Raw genomic sequence first — 22,645 nt, 5'->3', positions numbered from 1 at the left:
ACTCGTGATGAGAGTTTGTTTTGTACTTTTCCTTGAGATAACACCACCAACCAACATAAAAATGTATCCATAAGTTGATTTTCTATCTTATGAGAAAGTAACCAACAAAATCAATATCCAAATAACCAATCACCTTGAGATCTTCTACTTATCTATACACAAGCATGAAATCCTTTGTATGTGGTAGATATCTCATTACTTTCTTGGCTGTAAGATAATGATCATGACCTGCATTTGACAAATATCTCTCAAGAGTATTTATAGCAAAAGCAATATCTGGTTTGGTGTGTACCTGTGCGTACATGAGGCTTCCAACTACGTTATCATAGGGAATATTTTTCATCACTTCCTTTTCAACATCATTTTTATATTAATCAAGTAATATTAATCACATGATCCTGCATCTCATAAGCTTGAGAGGTGTTCGTCCACCACTCATGTGCGTCTCCCTCCAGCATATACGTGGCAAACATCAGCTTCTGTGGATCTGTGCACTACATCACCCTGAATATCTTATCCAAGGCTTGAAAGCCATCTAGCCGCAGCAATTGGATCGTAGGATCCATAAAAAAAAGGTGGCTTATGCTTGCGGAAAGCATTCAGCTGGCGATCAATCACATCTATGTCCTCAATAGGCTCATGGTATGTCTGCATTATCCCAGTAAGATGATTGGAACCCTCCATGTGACTCTGACTATCATCCTGATGACTGGGTGGAGGCGGCGGCAGTGGTGGCAGAGGATGCTGGCCACCAACAGGACCAGTCCTCATCTCCTCCAACATGACCCTCATCATGGTCATGTTCGCCAGGCGGTTCGCTTCCAGCACATTCTCTGTGGCTTTCCTGTTCGTCTCTCTGAAAGTTTACTCGCATTTTTAAATGAACTGCTGTGATTGTAACTGCGCTTAATATCATAATCAATGTTAACAACACCGGTACGTAACAGGCTGTTACAGTGGTGGCGGCGGCGGTGGTGGTGATAGTGACGGTGGGTGGAGGTGGTGGCGATGACATCTTCGTGGTGGTGGTGGTGATGGCGGTGGCATCGTCGTGGTGGGGGTGGTTGTGGTGATGAGTGATGACGACATTGGTGGTACAACGATGGCGACGACGATAATGGAGGTAGTCGTGTCGGGATGATGGTGGTGATGATAATAATTATAGTGGTGAAGAGTGATTGGCAAAAATAAGTGTTTCGCATTTTGTACCCAGGAACAAAAAAGTAGAAAATTTTTTATTCTTTTTTCTGTTCCCTAGCACAAAAAATAAACTGATTCATCCTAGATACAAAAAAATAATCAGTTTTATCAAATGAGTTTTCTATCCATTTCTGTTCCCCATAATAGAAAAAAAAATGATTCCGGGAAGGTTGTCATGCACACCTTATACACTCACTGTGTTGGGTTTCAAAACGGGAACCGTAACAAGCATAAATTCCATTCTCAAAAGCCTCCTTACCAAAAGTATTCAAGTGGGAAAAAAATTTATTACCCTCCGAAGAAATGGCCTTGGATCCTAACTTTTCAGACCTTCTATTCCTATAAACTTGGTGCAAAAAATATAGATAAGATAATCTTAAAAAAAAAACTTAACAACCCATAAAAAACAATAACAAATGACAAAAATAGATATATCTTGTTTCGAAAAATTGATATATTTTTTTGGCAGTAATGCATATCTTTTCAAAATAACAATTTAATTATGAAATAGTAATTCATGCCCAAAAAAATATTTAATTTCCAAATGAATAGATATATCTTTTTAGAAAAACAAAAATCGAAACAATAATTCATATGATGGAAGATATATGCATTAAAAGTGTGTTTTTTTTTTCTTTTCGATCATATGGAAGATATATGCATGTATCGCAGGAACCGAAATAGTAACAGAGTCCAATATATTTTCATTTTGATGATTGAATATTAAAAGGAATCCAAACTGGGAACTATGATTGACACACAAATCAAAAATTCAAAATGACATTTTCAAAATGGAAGATTTTTGTACACTAAATATTGTATCTCTGAGGCGATAGTTAACACTCATTTTTTTTATGAATCCTAAAATTTGAGAATACAAATTCTCCATGAAAATACACACACATATATATATATATATATATATATATATATATATATATATTTTGTAAATTGAAAATACATATATTATATATAAGATAAGTTATACTTATCACCAATTAAGTTTATCACTTCTTACCATCTTTTTGTAACCATCGGATGAAATCAAATCATGATGGTTGTCATTTAATATAAATTTTTTTCTCTCTCTTCACTCCATTCTCACTCCCACTCTCCTCCTTCGATCATGTTTTACTCACTACTAAAAAAACATGAATTAGGGACGGAATTTAGAGACAGAATTAGTTTCGTCTCTAAATGGGACGGATCTAGAGACGAAAAAGACAATCCATCTCTATTTGGGACGGAATTAAAAATGAAATAAATTCTGTCTCTAGTAGGGATGAATTTCTAGATAGAAAAATATTTCGTCCCTATTTGGGACGAAATTAAGGATGGAATATTTTTTATTTCTACAATTCATCCCTAATTTCGTCCCTATTACGGACAGAATGTTGTTCGTCCCAACTTGACACAGAATTATGGATGAAATATAGATCTATCCCTAACAAAGACGGAAAAAATCCGTTCCTAATTGGAACGCAAAAAATCCGTCCCTATTAGGGACGAAAAAAATCCGTCCCTATTAGGAAAATAAATTTTTTTTCTGTAATTGGGAGGTATTTAGGAACTTAATTTTGTATTTAAGTGTTATTGTTTATAAAATTGAAAGAATGTTAACATTTTGCTAGATTATATATATAGTAATTCTTTATCCTATTTTATAACACTAAAATCATAATAAGTAAGGGTTTGATATTTCTCATATTGTAGAAAATAACATTATCCCCTACACACACATAAAAATGTATAGGGTCCATGTTGGATCATCTACAGAGAAGAGAGAAAAAAAATATGGGCCTTACATATTTTTTTAATTATGTGTGTATAGGAGACAGATTATCTATATAACATAAGAGACATTAAACCCACTAATGTACTCTCAAATCAAGCCTAAAGCATGAAAACTTAAAGTTATTTGGCTAGGAAACATTAACCATGCTCCTCTGACATATTTGATTAATCTATGTTATTTTTGTAGGTAAAGTGAGTTAAATAAGAGCAAGGATGAATCTAGAAGGACATAGAGTAAGCACGAAGGAGCGAATCAACCACTTAGGTTACTGGAAGAGCGTGTCGTAAGTAGCACCCATTTACGATCCAATTATGGCCCATGATGTGGTTTTTATCCAAAATAAGGATTCTTTCATCTATTTAAGCCATTCTTAAGAGGATTTATATATCTTTGACATATAGGACTTTGGAGGAGCACATTTGGTCAACCTTTTATGCTTGAGAGCAAGAGACAGGATTAAGGGGTTGAAGATTCACCGCGCCTTCATATCAATAGATTTTGAAATTTTTTTATCAATTATTATATTATTATTTTTACCATGTTTAACTAGTTTTCTTTGTAGTTAATGTTAGATGGAATCCATTCTAACTTTCATGTTTTTGAATTAATCTTTATTTAATCTTACATATTCTTTATGCCTGATCTTAATGTTTGATTTCTTTAAAGATATTAAGGCAACTAAGATTCTTTAAAAAAATTAAAAAAGTCTGTAAATTAGTGAATTAAGTATTGGCTAATTTCGGGGAAGCAATTGACAATATAAAAAGGACAATTAATTAATCACTTACATCCCTATGCTTTTTTTATCACTCAATCCCCTGTGATTTTTTCATCCACACCTCTTCTTAACACTATTAGAAAATTAACTAAGTATAGCTATTCTACCCATTTTAGAAGAAAGAAATAAAGTGATAAAAAAAAAAAGAAAAATAAGATCCAATGTTACGAAAATTTAGAACACTTAATAAACGACAAAAAGAAAAAATAGTAAAAAAAACAAATGTGTCAAAATAAAAAAAGAATGTTTTAGTCTAAGTATATTTTTATTTTTTGGTCTATCTTATGAGAGAGCTAGTGACAACCATTTCCACCCAAAATCAAGATTTGCAGACAGAGATGGCTGTTACGAGAGAGCGATTGAAGATTTTGATGGCTCATGTCTCTATGCCTACTACTACACCTCCTGCTCGTGAGGCACACAATGAGGTTCAAGTTGGTGATGATGTGGAAGATGATGTCTATGATGCTGAGTTACACGAAGATGATTGATAGATATTTTATGATCTTTTAATACATTTTCTGAACAATACTTATTAGTTGATATTGTAGTTTGATACATTTGTTATTTTTTCTTTTATGATACTTTTTATCATTAAGACTTTTTAGCTATTTGATTATGACTATGATGGCTTGTATGGTTATAATTATTATAAGTTTCAAACCAGCTTTGATTGGTTATATGACTCTGATGATTTCTATTATGGAGATTATCAGGTATAAATTTTGTTAAAAAAAATTCGAAATATTTTATTAAATATATTTTGAAAGTAGGGATGGAATTGGGGATGAAAAAATTCCGTCCCTAATATTTTGGAAGTAGGGATAACATTAGGGATGGACAAAATTTGTCCCTAATAGGGACGAACAAAAATTCCGTCCTTAATAAGGAAAGAAAAAATTCGTCCCTAATAGAGACGGACAAAAATGTCGTCCCTAATAGGAACGCAAAAAATCCTTCCCTAATTCCGTCCTTAATAGGGACGCACAAAATCCGTCCCTCATAGGGACGCACAAAATCCTTCCCAAATTCTGTCCCTATTAGGGACAGATTCCTACCTTTTACAACTCTTAATTGTTGACAACATTAGGGACGGAAAACACATGTCAGAGACAGATTTTATTCCTTCCCAAAACATTAGTTAGGAGCGATTCAAGGACGAAATTTGTCCTTCCCTAGTACTATCCATTATCTAACGGTTATAAAAAGGTTGTAAGAAATGATAAACTTAATTGGTGGTAAGTATAACCTTTCCCATAATATATCAATAGAAAGATCTTGACATTTGGAAAAAAGTTCTAAGGTTTTGAATTCAATTGAATAAAAAAATTCATGAATTAATGCATAAAGTTTTGACCTTGACTAAAAAAATCTATTTTTTTATTTCAATCAACAATACGGATTCCATAATCATATACATGTGGCTCTGATACCAAATGAAAAATATAAAATTCTAAATCATGTATATGACTTCAAAGTACAAAATAATAATGAAATCAATATTGTGGATATGCCTACCTTGTTGAGCCATCATAAAACCGGAGGAAATGTGTAAGAATCCGCACCATTAATTAAGGAAATTAATTTAATAAATGTGAGAACTAGGAAATAATTCCATAATTGACCCTAATAATTATGAGAAGGCATAAATAAATATAGAAAATGATTAATAATGTTGAAAGTCGCTTTTCCGACGAAAAGTGCAGCCACCGGTTTTTCTACTCGATATAAATGCGTACCGACGAAGTATCCCGGAAAATTATAATAAGTGCATGAATATTCCTAGAATAATATATAGGACTTGTAAAACAAGTTTCAAATCAAAATAATGAGAACTGGTGCCAGAACTGATACTGGCTATGGAAAAGTGCGTACCGGAAAGGTGTTGCGAAAAATAAAATAAAAATATGATAAATCTTGAAAAAATGGCTAGGTTCAGAATCTAAAGTTTGGGATTAAAATGTTAAGCGTAGCTATTTTGGTTAATATTGTGTGTTTAAAATTTAAGTTCCTGTAAATTCAACTTTTGGGCTCAAAACCCTAGGCATACTTTATTCCTACGTGACACTCTTGGAGGGGCTGATCAGCTTGGCACTATTTCATTGCTTTCTCCTCCATTTTTGTGAGCTTGAGACCACTTCCTTCCTTTTCCCTTCACCTAAACATTGTAGCTTGTGAGAGTTGGCCTTGGGAGGGTGTGGAGTGTCGCATTCTGAGTTTGTAGCCTCTGTGGTCAGGTGAAGTTGCTGACTTTGGGACTGTCTTCTTGGGTTTGGCTTGTGTGACCTTGTTCTTGCCTTGTGCGGTGCCAAAAAGTGATCTTTTGGCTTAAATGACCAAGCTTGGTGGTCAAATTCGTGTCTTGCCAAAGTCAGAACCTTGGTGCTGTGTAGAGTGCCCCTGGTGTGCCTCATTTTTGGAGTTTTGGAGCATAGAGGTATACCATGATCACCTCTTTGTCATTTTGAGGTTTTAAGCTTGTTTAATCCTTTAAAAAGAGAAACTTTAACCATTTGAGTAAAGGAATGTGTTTCTGAGTTCATAACATGGTAATGAATATCTGTTTATGGGGTCATTGGACTCCAAATCACGTTTGAACCCTTAAAAGTGGGATTATGCAGAAGTCTGTTCGAATTTCTGAATTCTGATGGAGAAGTATTCAAATACTTTTCGTGTAGTATTCGAATACTTGTCCACTGGTAGTCGAATACTCCATGATGGAGTATTGAGATACTTTTCTGGGAAGAAAAGTATTCGGATACCTTTGAAGAAGTATTTGAATACTCTCCAATATTCGAATACAGTGAGTTTTGGTATTCAGATGTTGTACTATTCAGATACTTGGGGTGTTGGTATTCGAATACCTCATGGTATTCGAATACTTTAGTGAAAGTAATCGAATACTTTCTGGAGGCATGGAGTATTCGAATACTCTTCGGGGAGTATTCAAATACCTCCTGCAGAAACAATATGAAATGACTTAAAATGAGATGGAAAGCCTTAATCACTTAATGTAACCTTGGTGAATGGTTATTGATGATTATTTACTGTATAACAGATTGTGATTGTGCTGTTTGTAGGCCTTGAGCTTGTATGGACTCTTGGCTTGGATAGTTAGCTTGCAAGGTAAGCTTTCGTGTCCTCGGCTTAGCCATTGTTTGTTCCACCATGTCCCATGGGGGGATGGCTATATGCATGATGTGTTTTCATGTATTGTTTTATTGAAATGCTACTGAGCTGTTAAGTGCAAATGTTATATGATATGTATGTGGCGTTCGCCTATACAGGAAGCCATGGGGTGGTCCTGTGGGCGGGTACAGCATGGGCTGGTAGTGTGTGGGTAATAGACGCATTCCTACACTTCTATGATTAGTAGAATAGTTATAACACACATGACATGATTATCTGCTGCATTGCACTGATATTGAATTACTGCTTTTAGAACTTATATTGCACATGTAAGTGAGCTTGGGGTGGAAGATCATTGAGAACCCCTTGTCTTACTGAGATTTCTGTTTAGAGATCTCACCCCACGTTTGGGGCACCATTTTTGGTTCAGGTAATGCGGGGAGGGGGGGGGGGGGTTGAGACCTTTAGCGGCAGGAGGCCGAAGCTTAGCTGATTGCATGCTATTATGATGATTTTGTTGGATGCTGACATTGCTTTATCTTTACTGTCATGTTATTTGATTTGAGACTGCTGTTGGGCGTTGTTGCCTTATTTGGTGAGCATGGGAATTGTCCATGCCACATTGACTTGACTTTATGTTTTTAGTTGTTTCAAGTTGAATAATTGTATCAGGATTATGTCCAGACTACGTGTTGTAGATCCGTGACTTAGAGACTCACTTATTTATTTATGAGGTATTTCAGTTAGCTGTCTATTTGCAATTTACATACAGGCAATGTTTTGGAAATGAATTAAGTAATTCAACTTGGTAAGGATACTGACGTCATAATTGAACAGAAAAAGATATTCCACAAATTTTTATTAAGCGTGGCTTAATACGATAACATGTTAACAAACCGGGTTAACACGAGGTGTTACAAAATGAGGCGATTTGATGCTAGAATCTTCCTCTCTATCGCCTATTTCGAAAAGTGGTAGCCTACTTGTGATGGGAGCATGATGGCTCATAGGGCTTAACCCTATATAAAGAGGTTAGAGATGAGACATGCCCAAAAACACTATAAAGAGTTTGTGTCCACTGAGACCACCCATCATGAAAATCAGGGTCACACTAAAATCTACACTACTCTATAACTAGACCCAATACTAGAAGATGTCAAAAGTCGAATTTATCATTATCACAATAGGCTAATAATAATAATTAAAATAGGAGTACTCATTAATCCAATTAATTTTAAAATATAAAACATATTAATCAATATTGCCCAGGATAATTTCTATCAAGGAGAACAAGAGTTTAGTTAGCTATTTTGATGGTGCGAACTCAAGCCAAAACTAAGTAAAGGGGAGGTACATATTGATGGCTTGGTTATGGCAAATAAGTAACTATAGAATCTAGTAGTAAATAAGCATGAAGGTCCCTTCCATATCTAATAGAGGGATATTAATTAGGAGATAGATGAAGTGTGTAATTAAAGTGCGATGTAAAAATCATCTTCCAACGGGTTGCACTCGTACATATGAGCCATCGTATTCCTTATGGTGAGGTGATGTGATGCATGAGAGTAAGGGAAATCGGAAGAGTTGTTGGTTTAGTGACGATCCAACTAGATCCTATGATTTAACCTACTCAAGGGTAGAAAATTCGATTCTTCAGAATTATAATTCTTGATAAAGATGGAGAGATATAAATCCAAAATTGGATTAGTCAATTTTATTAAGACATTAGACACCAATTGATCTGGAGGAAAGGATATTTCTAATATGAGAAAGACCACCGTCCTACTGTAGGTCAGATATAGAGGGCCTCGTGCCGGCCCAAGGCCCTCATCCAACATGACATTATTACGTCATTAAAAGGTGTGAACTTTTGAAATATTTATTATGAAATTTATTTTTTATAGTAACATATTAATACATATAGTAAATGCTTAAGTTCATCCTTAGAAGATACACATCAGACGAAGTTAGTCCTTCAAATTCTTTTATTTATAATAATTTGGTATTTTATAGTGCAAAAAGGATTGTAGTTAGATATAATTTCATATTAACTTTACTAAATAGTGTGAGTATGATATTTTTAGTGTCTTAAAACCCGGGTTGCACCAGTCGAGGGAACAGTCTATGAGAGTGAATAATGTTACCACTTATCATGATTATTCTCAATTATTGATCAAAATTCATCTTATAATATATTTATTATAAAATTTAATATAAAATTTAATTAAATCGATTGAACCAATGACTCATTGGTTAAACTAATGATTCAGTGACTTAATACCTCAATCGAGTCGATGAATGGGCCGAATTTAAAACACCCAATATTTCATTCAATAAAAACAGAATATTAAAACGTGTAATTGTTTTTTTTTTAAAAATTAGTATAAAAATCATCGGTTGAAGAGTTAAGATATAATATATATATATATATATATATATATATATATATATATATATATATATATATATATATAGGGGAGGGATCTTTTAACTCTAGAGTAAGACTTACAACTCTTACTCTCCAATATATATATATATATATAAATTAATTGGAAAATTTAAATTAATGTAAAAATATTTAATTCACGAACTTAATACCTTGTATTTTTAAACGATTAATTTTTGTATTTACTTGTAATAAGTAATTGAATGCTATTTTAATTGTTTACATTGCATTAAAAAAAAGTAGAAAGAAAAAAAGGAAAAAGAAGCAAGATAAGGCGGCAAAAGCATAGAGGCAAATGCAGTCTCACGTGTCCATGTTTGGCTCCACAGAAACAGCACCATTTCACTTCACTTTAATTAGGACTTTAAATGCGAACCCGTTGTCTTGTAACTTTCCCGTGTCAAGCTTTTCTCCACTTTATTACCCTTTCTGGCTAACTTTCTTCTTTGCCTTTATCATCAAACACGGATACCACGGGACAAACCATGGGACCACTATTTTTCAGTATTTACAATGTTACTAATAAAATCACACACAAATACTTTAGAGAAAGAACAGGTGAATTCGAAAGAGAAAAATATTAATAGTTTAGTATAAAATAAGGGGTCATATTTTAAGATCATAAAATAAAATTTATATAAATTTAAAAGGTTTCAAAGATGGGATTAGATTCTATCCAAAGTTACCTTTCTGGTTCTAAAATGAGATAATTCAACTATCAAAATCCTTTAGCCTTTTCTTTTACGAATCAAATTATCTTAATATTACGTCATTCGGGGAATCAAAGAATAATGTCGCACAATTTTGTTCTATAATATTCTTAGTACTCTTAGACTGATTTTGTTCTATAATTGACACTACTTGTATTATTATCATGTCAATATTCATGATCAGGTTGTGACAGATAGAGATTGAATTGAATCTGTGCATTATGAAATGTTTTGCTCTTTGCCACCAAAAGAAAAGAAAAGGAATATAAAAAAGGGGTGTTGTTTCTCTTGCACAATAAGAAACAAGTTTTAAATATTATCTACATATTTGTCAAAATATTTGTTTAATTGGACCTTTAGAATATGATACTTTTGCAAACATAATCAAAATGAAATATCCTTTTTGATGCTGCTAGTTATGCTATTCGATTCAAATCATTCTATAAAGCACAGCTAGGCTTGTGTTATTTGCATAGGTCTCATTGACGTTGATGCTATGTGCAAATCAAAAGGAAAGACTTAATAAAGTCAATGCAATAAACGAGTTCCACAAATTTTGGACGGTGATCAGAATCAATTTTACCTGGGCTGACAATTATGATCTTTCTCTACGAATAATTTATGCAGCTTTAACATATGGGTCTTCACTTGAACAAGGTTGGGGGTATACTTATAAGATACTTCAACACTTAAGTCAAATTTTGTGTATGCAGATTTATTCATGTAGAAGAATATGTGTACATTTGGTTAACACTAGTATTTATATTGGAGGATGACTAGCTTTAGGAGATGCCCCTGCAAGTTGGCTGCAAAAGTGGATGAGGCAACAAGGTATTTCAATTGGTCCTAGTGTAGATGGTTTGAGATCAATTTGCAAAGGAGTTGCAGAAATAACATGGTTGAAGCACAAGGTAACCTTGACTAAAATCCAGCACAAGGCTTTAAATATGGGTCTTAATATATTATTCCAGACCAATTTTTCCCCCAGCTCGATGCTTCACTTCTTGGAGTGCCAAGAAGTTAGAGTTAAGCCTTTATTTTGCTTTTATTTGCGACATGTATGTCTTCATTTCACTTTGCTTTATTTTGTACTATGGTTTGTATTCTGCTGGTGCTTGAGAGCTCCACAACAATATTTGTGCACTACACATTATATAAACATTTATATTTCATATGTTTGCATACCTTTCTACTTTTATGTTTTTGTTTAATTCTAGGGGATCCTTTTGTATATGAGATGCTTTGTTGTTCCCGCGAGATGACGTGTTGCTTTAGTGTTCAAGTTATTTAATGCATTTCTTTGTTCAAATTAAGGTTCATGCCTTAAGGTGAAGTTCAATTCTTCATTCTTTTTGCAGGATGTTTTCGGATGCCTAAGGCTCACACCTTGGGTTCCAATCTAGGGTTCAGGCCCTAGACTAGAGTTCAATTCTTTGTTCTTCTGTGAGATTCTGCCCCAAGTTAATTTTCTTTCTGCAGGATGTCTATGAGTGCTCGTTCATGTTGGCAATCTTTATCTTCAATTTGACCAATAATCTTTTACGAGATATAGTTTCAATAATCTTTAACTTTCCTATTTAGGGTGGGAATTGAAGTTTACCTTTTCTCACAGATAGCGCCAATGATTAGAATCAATTTTACTTGAGCTGACAATGATGATATTCCTCAACAAGCGATTTGATGCAACTTTAACCCATGGGTCTTTAGTGGAACAATGTGGGGGGTGTATCTGCAAGACACTTCAATACTCAAGTCAGATTTTGTATAAGCATGTTTATTGATGTAAAGAAATATGTGTACTTCTGGTTAACACACATGTATTTATAGTGAGGGATAACCAACTTTGGGGGATGCCTTGCAAGTTTCTTACAAGTGGTCAGGCAGCAAGGTATTTCAATTGGTCTTTGCATAGGTGGCTTGAGATCAGTTTGTAGAGGAGTTGTAGAAGTAACATGGCTGAAGCACAAGGCGACCTTTGCTGACTATAATCCTTTCTTGAAGATACCTTTCTTTATGGTGAAGACTTTAAATATGAGTCTTAATATGAGTCTTAAATCAGATGGTATTAAGAGAATGATGTTTAAAGAGAAAAGAATATATTGTGGTTCAAGCATCATAAATATTTATTCACTCTCGTACAATAATTTTAAGTATTTTTTTCTTGAGAGACTTAGTTTGCTAAACTTTTAATTCTATTTAAATATCACATTTTTTTAAAAGTGTAAATTTTATTTATTGGAATGAGTTAATCTATTATGCTATTTTCTTTATTTAAATGTTATATATCTTTTCTCCGAATACTAGTTTTTTTCTCTCTAAACATTGACATTCTTATTGGTCTTTTAATTTTTCTAATCTTATCTATATCTTATTTTGGGACATTGACCAGTATGCCACTCTTATGAATAATATTTACCTGTATGCCATGTTCCAATCAAATTTTGTCAAAATGTCACGTCACATTCTCGCTACGCCAACAAGCTACAATGGACTGAACACGGGACAACATTTGCATGGGCAGTCATTCTCGTTGAGCTGTGTAGCGAGAATGGCTGGTCAACGTGACAGACAGCCACATCTCTAAAAGCTGTCCAGGTGGCTAATCTTGTTGGACTGCGCAGCGAGAATGCCTGTAATTTTACCACTTGTCAGCACCCTACCATTCTCGCTGAGATGCCCATGTAGACGACGTTGTCACGTGTCCAGTCTATTCTCGCTTGTTGGTGTAGCAAGAATGTGATGTGTTATTTTGACAAAATTTGATTGGAACGTGGCATACAGGTGAATACTATTCATATATAAGAGTGGCATAACAGTCAATGTCCCTCTTAATTTGATAGAAATCTTATTCGTAATATATGTAATTGATAAAATTGAATAAACATGATTAAACATATTTTAAAAATCAAAAAAATTATTTTAAATTGTTTATACATATATAATATATGAATAAGAAAAATAAAAAAAAGGAATGATCAACTTATACTAGTATAAAAATAAGAAGTTTTACACCCAATCCAACTTCATTATTTATTAATAATCTTTAAATATAGATATGATCAACAATTTAGATTGAAAGTATAATTTATACTAGTGTAAAATAATCATGTCCCTTAATAAAATGCTAATATAAAATACTTAAGATTTTTTTAAAAGTACCTAATATTGGAAGTATAGGTAATTCACTAGTATAAGATTTTCATCCGAGATGCTGTTTATTTTTTCATATGTGTGTTTAGTATATCTATTTCTATAATAGAAAAAAAGTGCCATATCATTCATCTTAAATTATAATATAAATGTAGTATGTTAACACTATATAAAAATTCTGTGTTAAGGTCATTTAGACAAAATCATAAAAGAACTAGAATTACACTGCAAACAAACAATATACATATATCTATATTAAGGCGAACTAACTACTAGCCGTATAATATATGAATAAAATAAAAATTATGTACAAGCAACATTATTTTTTATGGCATCTCTAAAAATAATATCGTCTTCAAGAATAAACGAGGTATTTGTTATCACAAAATCATCATAAACATCTAACCCCATTGTTTCACTTAAAATTTGATACACAATTCGATCAGCTAAAGTTCTTTACATATTTATGTGATAGGTAATATATTTATCATGTTATAAGAGATAATTTACATACAAAAATATGGGTGAGATCCCTTTTTATTTCACTCTTTTTTTTAGTGGGTCCCACTCGCTTTTTAGAGTGTGAATTAAATAAAATTGTCTCACGTAACATGAGAAATGTATTCCGCTTATTTGATTCAATTTTTTTAATGACTATTCTGCAAAGGAGAAGTTTTCAATATATATTTTTTTTTTTGTAATGAAGTTCTGAATGTTTTTATTTCTTCACTTTAAGGGAAACAAATGAGGTCTATTTTATTTTGAAAAAATTCTTTTGCACATTTGGGGTGGTGAAGGAGCAAATTAAATTTGGTTGGTATGGACTTTATTGGTCAAACTAAAGAAAAAAAAAAGTTTTACAGGATTAAAAATGTGAGGAACCCACAATGAAAACAATTTTTAACTTTTTTATTTATTTAGAAAAACAGAATGATAATAATCAAACTCTAAATTATTTAATTATAAAGACCATGATATTATATCTCGTAAATTAATTATTTTAATAGGTTAAAATATTACGAAAAGATACATTCGTAATTATTTAATTTTATAAACCCTTCTTAGCAATGTTAATCTCATCAAATATAAATCTCAAAAATCTAACTTCACAATCAAGACAACCATTAACTATTAAGGTCCAAAGAGGCAGAAATAGGTGAACGGTGGCAAAATTGATAAATATGCAGTACACAGGGTTGTATATATATGGAACCTTATTTTAGGAAAGACGGCGCCCGCAAATGTATTCTTTATAGAGGAAGTGAAAACGACGAGGCATTGGCAAGGCACTCGTGAAGCAGAATCTGATACGGCCAGAATCTGGTGCGGCCCAAGCCACGTCTAATTTAGGTTATGTGTTTAATTTTTAAAATTATATTCAAAATAAAAAATGATAGAGTAAAATTTTTTATGGGTCCCTAACAAAAAAGGGATCACATTCGTACCTTACTAAAAAAAATATTTACATTAATCTTTTTTTAGGAATTAAATTGGGTCTTTATTGAATTTCTGAGGGATCACATTTTCAAAAAACTACAATTATAAAGGAGCAAAAGTTGACATTTTTTTTTGTAAGGGACGAGAGTGGGGACCGTGTTTTTTGCTAGGGTCTCAAAAGGGGCTTTATTCAAAATAATAAAAAGAAATGAGCTCCATTGAAATTTACAAATATATATATATATATATATATATATATATATATATATATATATATATATAGAGTTTAGTGAGTGTACAGTGACTGGATACAAAATTTGATCGAGTGCACTAAGTTTTCCTGCGAGAACACAGTTATAGTAAGTATTATAAATAAGTTCTCGCGAGAGAACTTAGTGCACTGGAGGTCCAGTGACTGAATTTTCATTTTTTCCATATATATATATTGGGTAACCATTCTCTTATGCTATTGGAAAAAAAATCTCTTTTGAAAAAAATAATAATTATATACTATAGGTAGTAATAGTTATAATATTAAAACTTTTTTTTCTCTTCTCAGGCATTGTTAGCAGACGTAGCAGATAGAGAAAAAATAATTTTACTATTATAACTATGTACTACCTATAGTACATAGTTAGTTTTTTTTCCAAGAGATCTCCTGCGACATGAGAAAAATGAAACTATATATATATATATATATGAAAAAATATTTCTCCAGCCACTTGAGATCTCAAGCTACCATTTTAACTATGTACTATGGGAAGTACGTAGTTATAATATTAAATTTTATTTTTTCCTCTCTCCACATCAGCAGACAAGTTCTGAAAAGTGACTGAGGAGAGAAAAAAAAATAACTTTAACGTTATCTATGTTGCACTGACACCGGACACAGGACACGACACAACACTAAGACACGTTAATTCTAAAAAATGCCATATTTCGACACGTTTGGACACGTTTTGATGTTAAATACTATTTTTAACATATATATGGTTTGTATTTTTTGCAGTTACTGTAGATAAGTTATGTGCAATAAGCCTAATACGACGTCGTTTTGGGACGAAAATCATGGTGTTTTTGTAATTTTAATTTATTTCAGGGTTATTATAGTCTTTATAATTATAATTTTTTAATGTTTCAATACGAAAACGATGTCGTTTTGGGAGTAAATGCAGATAACTTATCTGCAATAACTGCAGAAATATTTTTCTGTATATATATATGTATTAAACATTATTTCTGTTAATAATGCTTTTTATTTCATATTATAATTAGAATTTCATTTGCCAGCTAAAAAATAATTGCTGCCAATCCTTTTTGAGTAATGATGCCTGCAGCCAGCCATAGAGGTGTGTTATCTCACTCCATCACGCATTTTGTGATTTATGCTACTGAGTGTAGGGCGTTCATCACTCTCGCTTTGTCTCTTCCATCTAGTTAGTCTTTTTCCCTTTCTCATTTTTTACTTCACTATCTTTTAACACTCTCTTCTTCAATCTTCACCCAAAACAAACAATGGCATCCTCCTCCAACATGTTCTTGTTCACAACAGTCTCATTAATCTTCTTTAAAGCATCATATGCAAAACTCACCTTAGATTTCTACAAGGACATGTGTCCATAGTTCAACACCATCATCAAAGACACCGTCATAAACAAGTAGATTGCGAGTACAACCACCACCACCGCCACGCTCCGCCTCTTCCTCCACAACTTCCTCCTTGTTGGACAAGTGGCTTCAATACTCAAGAGGGGGGTGAATTGAGTTTTACAAAATCTTTTTGCAAAGTGTCTCCTTTGATATTTTAAAGAGAGTTTCTTCAATAAAGTGATTTAATAAGGAAAAATCTAAATGTGAGAGCAAGTGTGTGATCAACAAAGTAAGCAACAAAATAGATAAACACAATCTAAAAATGAAATTTCAACACTAAAGTAATGAGTTTAAGGTTAGAGAAATTGCAAACTAGATGTATCCTGATTCGGTCACCACCACTGTGACCTACGTCCAGACTGAATCCGCGCTCAATCAAATCTTTTCACTAGCTATCAAGCTTGAGGGTGTTTGACAAACCACTACAAGCTTTCAAGACTTCGGGCTCTTGATGCCTCACAATGTTACACTCCAAATTTTCTTAGGAATTTGGTGACCTTTCAAGTGTAAGGGTTCACTCCCCTAATTATTCAAGAAATCAAATGGAGGTGTTTAACAATAGCTAAGTACTCTCAAAGTACAAATTATACAAGTTGAAGAACTATTGGGTGTTGACACTCTCACAAGAATAAAGCTCAAAGAGAATTTATGATCAAGATGATTGAAAATAAGTAAATGATGTGAATTAAAACAAGAATTATGATCAAGAAGCGTTATCCAATCAATGGAACAATGGTCTCTATTTATAGAGGGTCCCCAAGTTCCTTTGTACACCTATTTTTGCAAAATTAGCCGTTTATAGCCATTATTTTCGTCTTCTGGTGCAATAGGAATCGATTCCCAATGAGTGGGAATCGATTCCCAACTTTTCCAGAGAGTGGGAATCGATTCCTGCTAATAGGGAATCGATTCCCAACCTGTTGAAAAGGTTGGAAATACATTCAAAAGCATTTTAAATCCTTTCAAACATGTTTTTATAAATACGTGATGCTATAAATCTTTTGTGTAATCAAATGATAATTTAATGCATGTATTTCAACAGAACTATGTTTGAGCTTACTCATGCAAGAAGTCAATTACCCTCACAGTTAATTCTAAGTCTAAAGTATATTACTTGAGAATTCTTGGACTTAGATTCTTCTCTTGAAGCTTGAATCTTGAAGAACTTCATGAGTGTTAGTTGTTTGTTTCTTTTTTATTGTTGCAACTTGAAGCCTTCCTTCCATGCTTTGTTTGTTATCATCAAAATCTTAGAATCTTTATGTTCTGCATTGGTTCCACACTCCTCCTTAATGGCTGCGACGACTTCATCCTCCTCTCCTCAACACCCTTCAACAAGGTGGAACGCGACGCCGACATCAACCTCTCCCTCCCCAGCATCCTCTCTGCTTCCACATGCGACCTCCTCACCATGCTCGGCGGCCCTTACTACCCTATTTGTCTGTCTACTTTTTTTAATTTTTTATGTTTTATTTTAGATTATTTCAATTTTATAAAAATGTTGAAAATTTTACATTTTTGTCCCTTGACCCCCAGAAATATTGACTGCGTGTCAAAGCGTGTCAGTGTCTGACATGCATTTTTTTTTGGAAAAGAAAGTATTAGTGCTTTATTGAATGTTATAACTACGTACTACCCGTAGTACATAGTTAAAAATGGTAGCTTGAGATGGGAGTAGCCAGGGATATATGACATTCTCTGGGGGTAGGAAAATCATGATTAGGCTAGAAGACCCAAAGCTATGGACCTTGGGTGTGGGTATTTTGTTGAAATAGAATGGCCTTACTTTACTTTTTTCTTTTTTTATTTTAAAACAAAAAGAAAACACAAAATTTTTCGTAAATGGTGGATATATTCAAATAAATATAGTATGTCCTACTCTTGGAATCCACATTTTTTTTTGTTTTACGCCTCATAATTCTTCCTTAGCCAGGCTTGGGCAGAATAACAGAGCAAATAAAGTAAAGTATTAGTAGCATAGCAAACTCGGGATGGGCTCCTCCCACTGCTTGGGAGCTTGGGTTTAATATTCTATTTCCCTTCCCAATGGGGGTTCTTTTCACCCTTCCCTCACGGTATTGCTTCACTATTGGTCTCCTAGGAGTATTTAGCCTTGCAAGATGGTCCTTGCTGATTCACACGGGATTCCACGTGTCCCGTGCTACTTGGGTCAGAGCGTAAGCTAGTGATGCTTTCGGCTACTGGACTCTCGCCATCTAGGGTGCAACACTCCATCGCTTCGCTTAGCAGAACGATGCTTGTATAGCTCTCCCACAACCTCATTTTCACGATTTAGGCTACTCCCATTTTGCTAGCCTTTTAGATATTTAGAGCCCGTTTGGATGGGCTTTTTTTTCTTCAAAAGTTGCTTTTTTTAAGAAAAAAAAGCACTTCTCGAAAAAAGTCTGTTTGGATGTCTGCGTTTAAAAAAACAGAAGTCATAAAAAAAGTCAAAAACCTACTTTTTTCGGAAGCTAAAAATTTTAGCTTTTAAGAAAAGCAGAAGTCAAAAGTCAAATATTTTTTTCAAAAAAAAAATATTTTTAAAAAAATCTAAATAGCTGTAACTTTTATAAAAAGTACTTTTAAAATAAGGAAGTGATAAAAAGGACTTTTTTCAAAAGTCCATACAAACGACCTCTTAGTACGTTAAAATAGGTGGATTTATTGCGAATCAGCACAAAAAAGGCGGGACAGGTTGACCTGCCTTTTAAAAATGAGTTGAAAATATTAATCAGCCCCATTTTATGGCTGGTAAACGAGTCAACTTATTTAGATAATAAAAAATAAAAACTAAAAAAAAATTTGTTATGACTTTTATACTATTATATAATTCCATCTTACAATCCTGTTTATTTTTTTCAATCTCAAGCATAAATGTATGTTAATATTCAATCAGACTATCTCTAGAAACTCATTTTTACCTCTACATATCAATAACCTTTGTCATCAATTACGTGTTATCCTCTTTATCTTTTGTAGAGGATTAGAGGAGTTTTGAGATAAAAAAATATTGGATATCATAAAAGTTTGACATAACAAATAAAACACTATATTATACCAAAAAAAATTGATCCTGAGAATTGATCCGCCTTGACTTGCAGATTGACCTACTTTAACTTGTCTTAATACGAAAGATTAGGTTTGGTTGGCGGGTTGAAATATTTAACCCACCAAAATCGACAGGTTAAATTAATAGGGTGAGAGGTCATGCTTGTTTTGCCACCCCCTATTGGACAACCACTTTTGTGGTTAAAAGGCTACTTTACACCTTTACTCATTTAAGTAAAAAAGAAAGTACTTTAATAAAGATAGAAAGACAATATTTATATTTAGTTTTAATGATGAGAGAATCTTATATATTTGATAACTAATAGAAAATGAAGTATTTTATTTATTTATTTATTGAAGTTGTACAGAACCAATTCAACTCAAAAGTTTAAGCTATTAGGTGAGACTACATTAATAGTTTTAATATTTCTCTAACATATTAACACTATTTGATAACTAATAGAAAATGAAGTATTTTTTTATTTTTTTATTGAAGTTGTAAAGAACAAATTCAACTCAAAAGTTTAAGCTATTAGGTGAGACTACATTAATAGTTTTAATACTTCTCTAATAAATTAACACTATTTGATAACTAATAGAAAATGAAGTATTATTTATTGATTTATTGAAGTTGTAAAGAACTAATTCAACTCAAAAGTTTAATCTATTAGGTGAGGCTACAATAATAGTTTTAATACTTCTCTAACAGATTAACACACCCTTCACACACGAGAGTCCATTGGGCTTAAAGAGTAGTGTTAACTCTCCCAAATGAGAGTTAATTTTGTATTTTTATGATGAATTTGCTGCATAAATTCCATATAAGTTGTCTCATTTGCATGATAATTGAGCTAATTGTTGTATATTTATGATTAAATGCTTTAAGATGACTAAGTATGGAAAATGAGACAATATTCCTTGATTTTATGTAAGAAAAGATGATTTGTTGAGTGTTTGTCTTTGTAGGAAAAATTGACATAGAAATGCTGTAGCAAAGGAGCTGAAGAAATGATGATATAGCAATCGATACAGCATAACAGCGAGGACAGGGGAATAACTGAAATTCAAATTTCAAAATTTAGTTATTCTCCAACAAATGGATAAAGCACCAGCAAGCAAGGATCAAGGATGATCTTGAAGATTAATTCTTATCCCAAAAATCCCAAAGATCAAGGACAACAAACTCTTATCTAGTCAACAACAATATTGGCACAAGAAAATCAAGAAGATTAAGATCTTATCCAATCAAGTACCAACAGCTCAAGAATATAGGGAAAAGATAAGGCTGCAGCAGCACAACTCATGGATTTTCACTCCCAAACCTAAAGCCCAATTAACCAACCACCTTTTCCGATTTAAAGAGGACTACATTACGAATTCAAGAAGGCTGGGAAGAATGTAGTACCCCACACCACGTTTAAAGAGAGAAAAAAGGAGATTCTTGGAGGAGGAAGAGTTGCTGGAGCAAGACTGCGATCAAGTTTTACAACAACATGCATTTTCATCTTCTTTTCTGTTTTCCAATGAGTTTTTTCTTCATTTTCTCTGTTTTATTTAATTACATTATGACCTAAATTTCTCTGTAGGTTAGGTGATAAAGTATCTATGCTGTAACATTGTGATGTATGCCTAAACTACGCTCTTATTAATGTTTAATTAGTTTTTCAACGAGTTTGCTTAATCTTATTCATGTGTGCATGTTGAGAGATACATATGTGATATTGAGGAGGTTGGGGCTGAGAGGTTTCCGAATCCAGACCCTTGTTGAATTGTGTGGATTAATTAGGTTAAGAATAACTTAATTAAGTTGTAGGTAGAAAGATCATTCACACCACATAGCCTTTGAACTTGAACTTTAACAATTCAATAATTAGTTTGGCCATAAAGATGTGGGAATTAGTTATTAGGTATATATGTTAGGTTGGTCAAAAGCCCCAGCATACCTTAGTGTTCGGTTACTAGTTGAACATCATTATAGCATTGTTAAAGCATCGTTTCAGTATTGCTGTATCAGGGAAATTAAACCCGACCTATATCTCATCCATCATCTTAATACCTTTAAATTTAGTTTACTGCTTCCTTATTTTTAATTGTCTTTTATTTTATAAATCCAATCATCAAAATCAATCATTTTTTCTAGTTTCTTTACTTAATTAATCATTGCTTTTATAAATCATCTCCGTGGGAACAATACTTGGACTCACACAGCCCTTTATTACTTGTGACACGTACACTTGCGTATTTGTGTGATTGATTTAATTGATTGCAAATGGCACAAGAAGTAGACAATGCATAGGCACACCTTCTTGTACTAAGAAATTCCACAAACTTAATTGATTATTAATTAAATGAGGGGTGGTGAGAATCAAATCCGTGACACCGAGACTCTAATACCATGTAAAGAACAAATTCAATCCAAAAACTTAAACTATTAGATGAGGCTATATTAATATTTCTAATACTTCTTTAACATAAGTCACATTCTAGTATTCCATATTTTCCATAGAATAAGTTAATTTAAACCATTTAATTAATAAAAGGTGAGATCGTGGTTGAAGAGTGTCAAAAATTAAAATTAATCATATGTTTAATTTTTTGTTTTCTAAAGTTACAATAGTTTTCATCCTACAATAAAAAGGTTGAGTATATATGCTGATCTCTTCGATTAAAATAGAAATTCGAGGTGTTTTTTTTTTTTTTTGTGTGTGTGGGTGGAATGGAAAGAAAGAAATGAAACTTGACATAAATGTATAGGGTGTGCCTGACAAGTTGACAACCTTCCCGAAATCAATTCTTTTTTAATTTCTATTTCCGGGAATAGAAATGGATAGGAAACTCGTTTGGTAAAACTGGTTTATTTTTTTGTTCCTAGGATGAAGCAATTTAATTTTTGTGCTAGAGAACAGAAAAAAGAATAAAAAAATTTCTTCTTTTTTATTTCCGGGCACAAAATGAAAAACACTTATCCCTCTCAATCACTCTCCACCATCGTACCACTAGTGTCGTCATCACCACCCCTCACCACCACGATGCCACCACCTCCACCTATCACCACCACAACTACCACCATTACCACCACCACAACTACCGCCGCCACCACCACCACTATCACCATCACCACTACCGCCATCAACCACCACCACCACCATCATCGCAACCACTGTCGTCACCATCACCATCGCCATCACACGCCACTGCCACCACCCTCATCGCCATCCCTACCACCACCACGACGCCACCACTACCATCACCACCACGTCACCAACCACCACTACTATTTCCGCAGCCACTACCGTCAC

General features: G+C 33.3%; 1 long non-coding RNA gene across 1 annotated transcript; it reads left to right on the top strand.

Annotated features, from left to right (window-relative positions):
• The first annotated feature begins 10,661 nt into the window (after positions 1–10,661).
• Positions 10,662–12,220, top strand: LOC133308615 (uncharacterized). Its single transcript, XR_009751185.1, has 3 exons — positions 10,662–10,969; positions 11,417–11,501; positions 11,671–12,220. It is a non-coding gene; the product is annotated as an uncharacterized LOC133308615 (long non-coding RNA).
• Positions 12,221–22,645: the final 10,425 nt, after the last annotated feature.

The sequence above is a fragment of the Gastrolobium bilobum genome, unplaced genomic scaffold (assembly GCF_033153095.1).
Source record: "Gastrolobium bilobum isolate Gb01-03AN ecotype WA unplaced genomic scaffold, APGP_CSIRO_Gbil_v1 utg26554, whole genome shotgun sequence".
NCBI lineage: Eukaryota > Viridiplantae > Streptophyta > Magnoliopsida > Fabales > Fabaceae > Gastrolobium > Gastrolobium bilobum.
The sequence above is the reverse complement of the archived record's forward strand: the minus strand, read 5'-3'. Positions and strand labels throughout refer to the sequence as shown.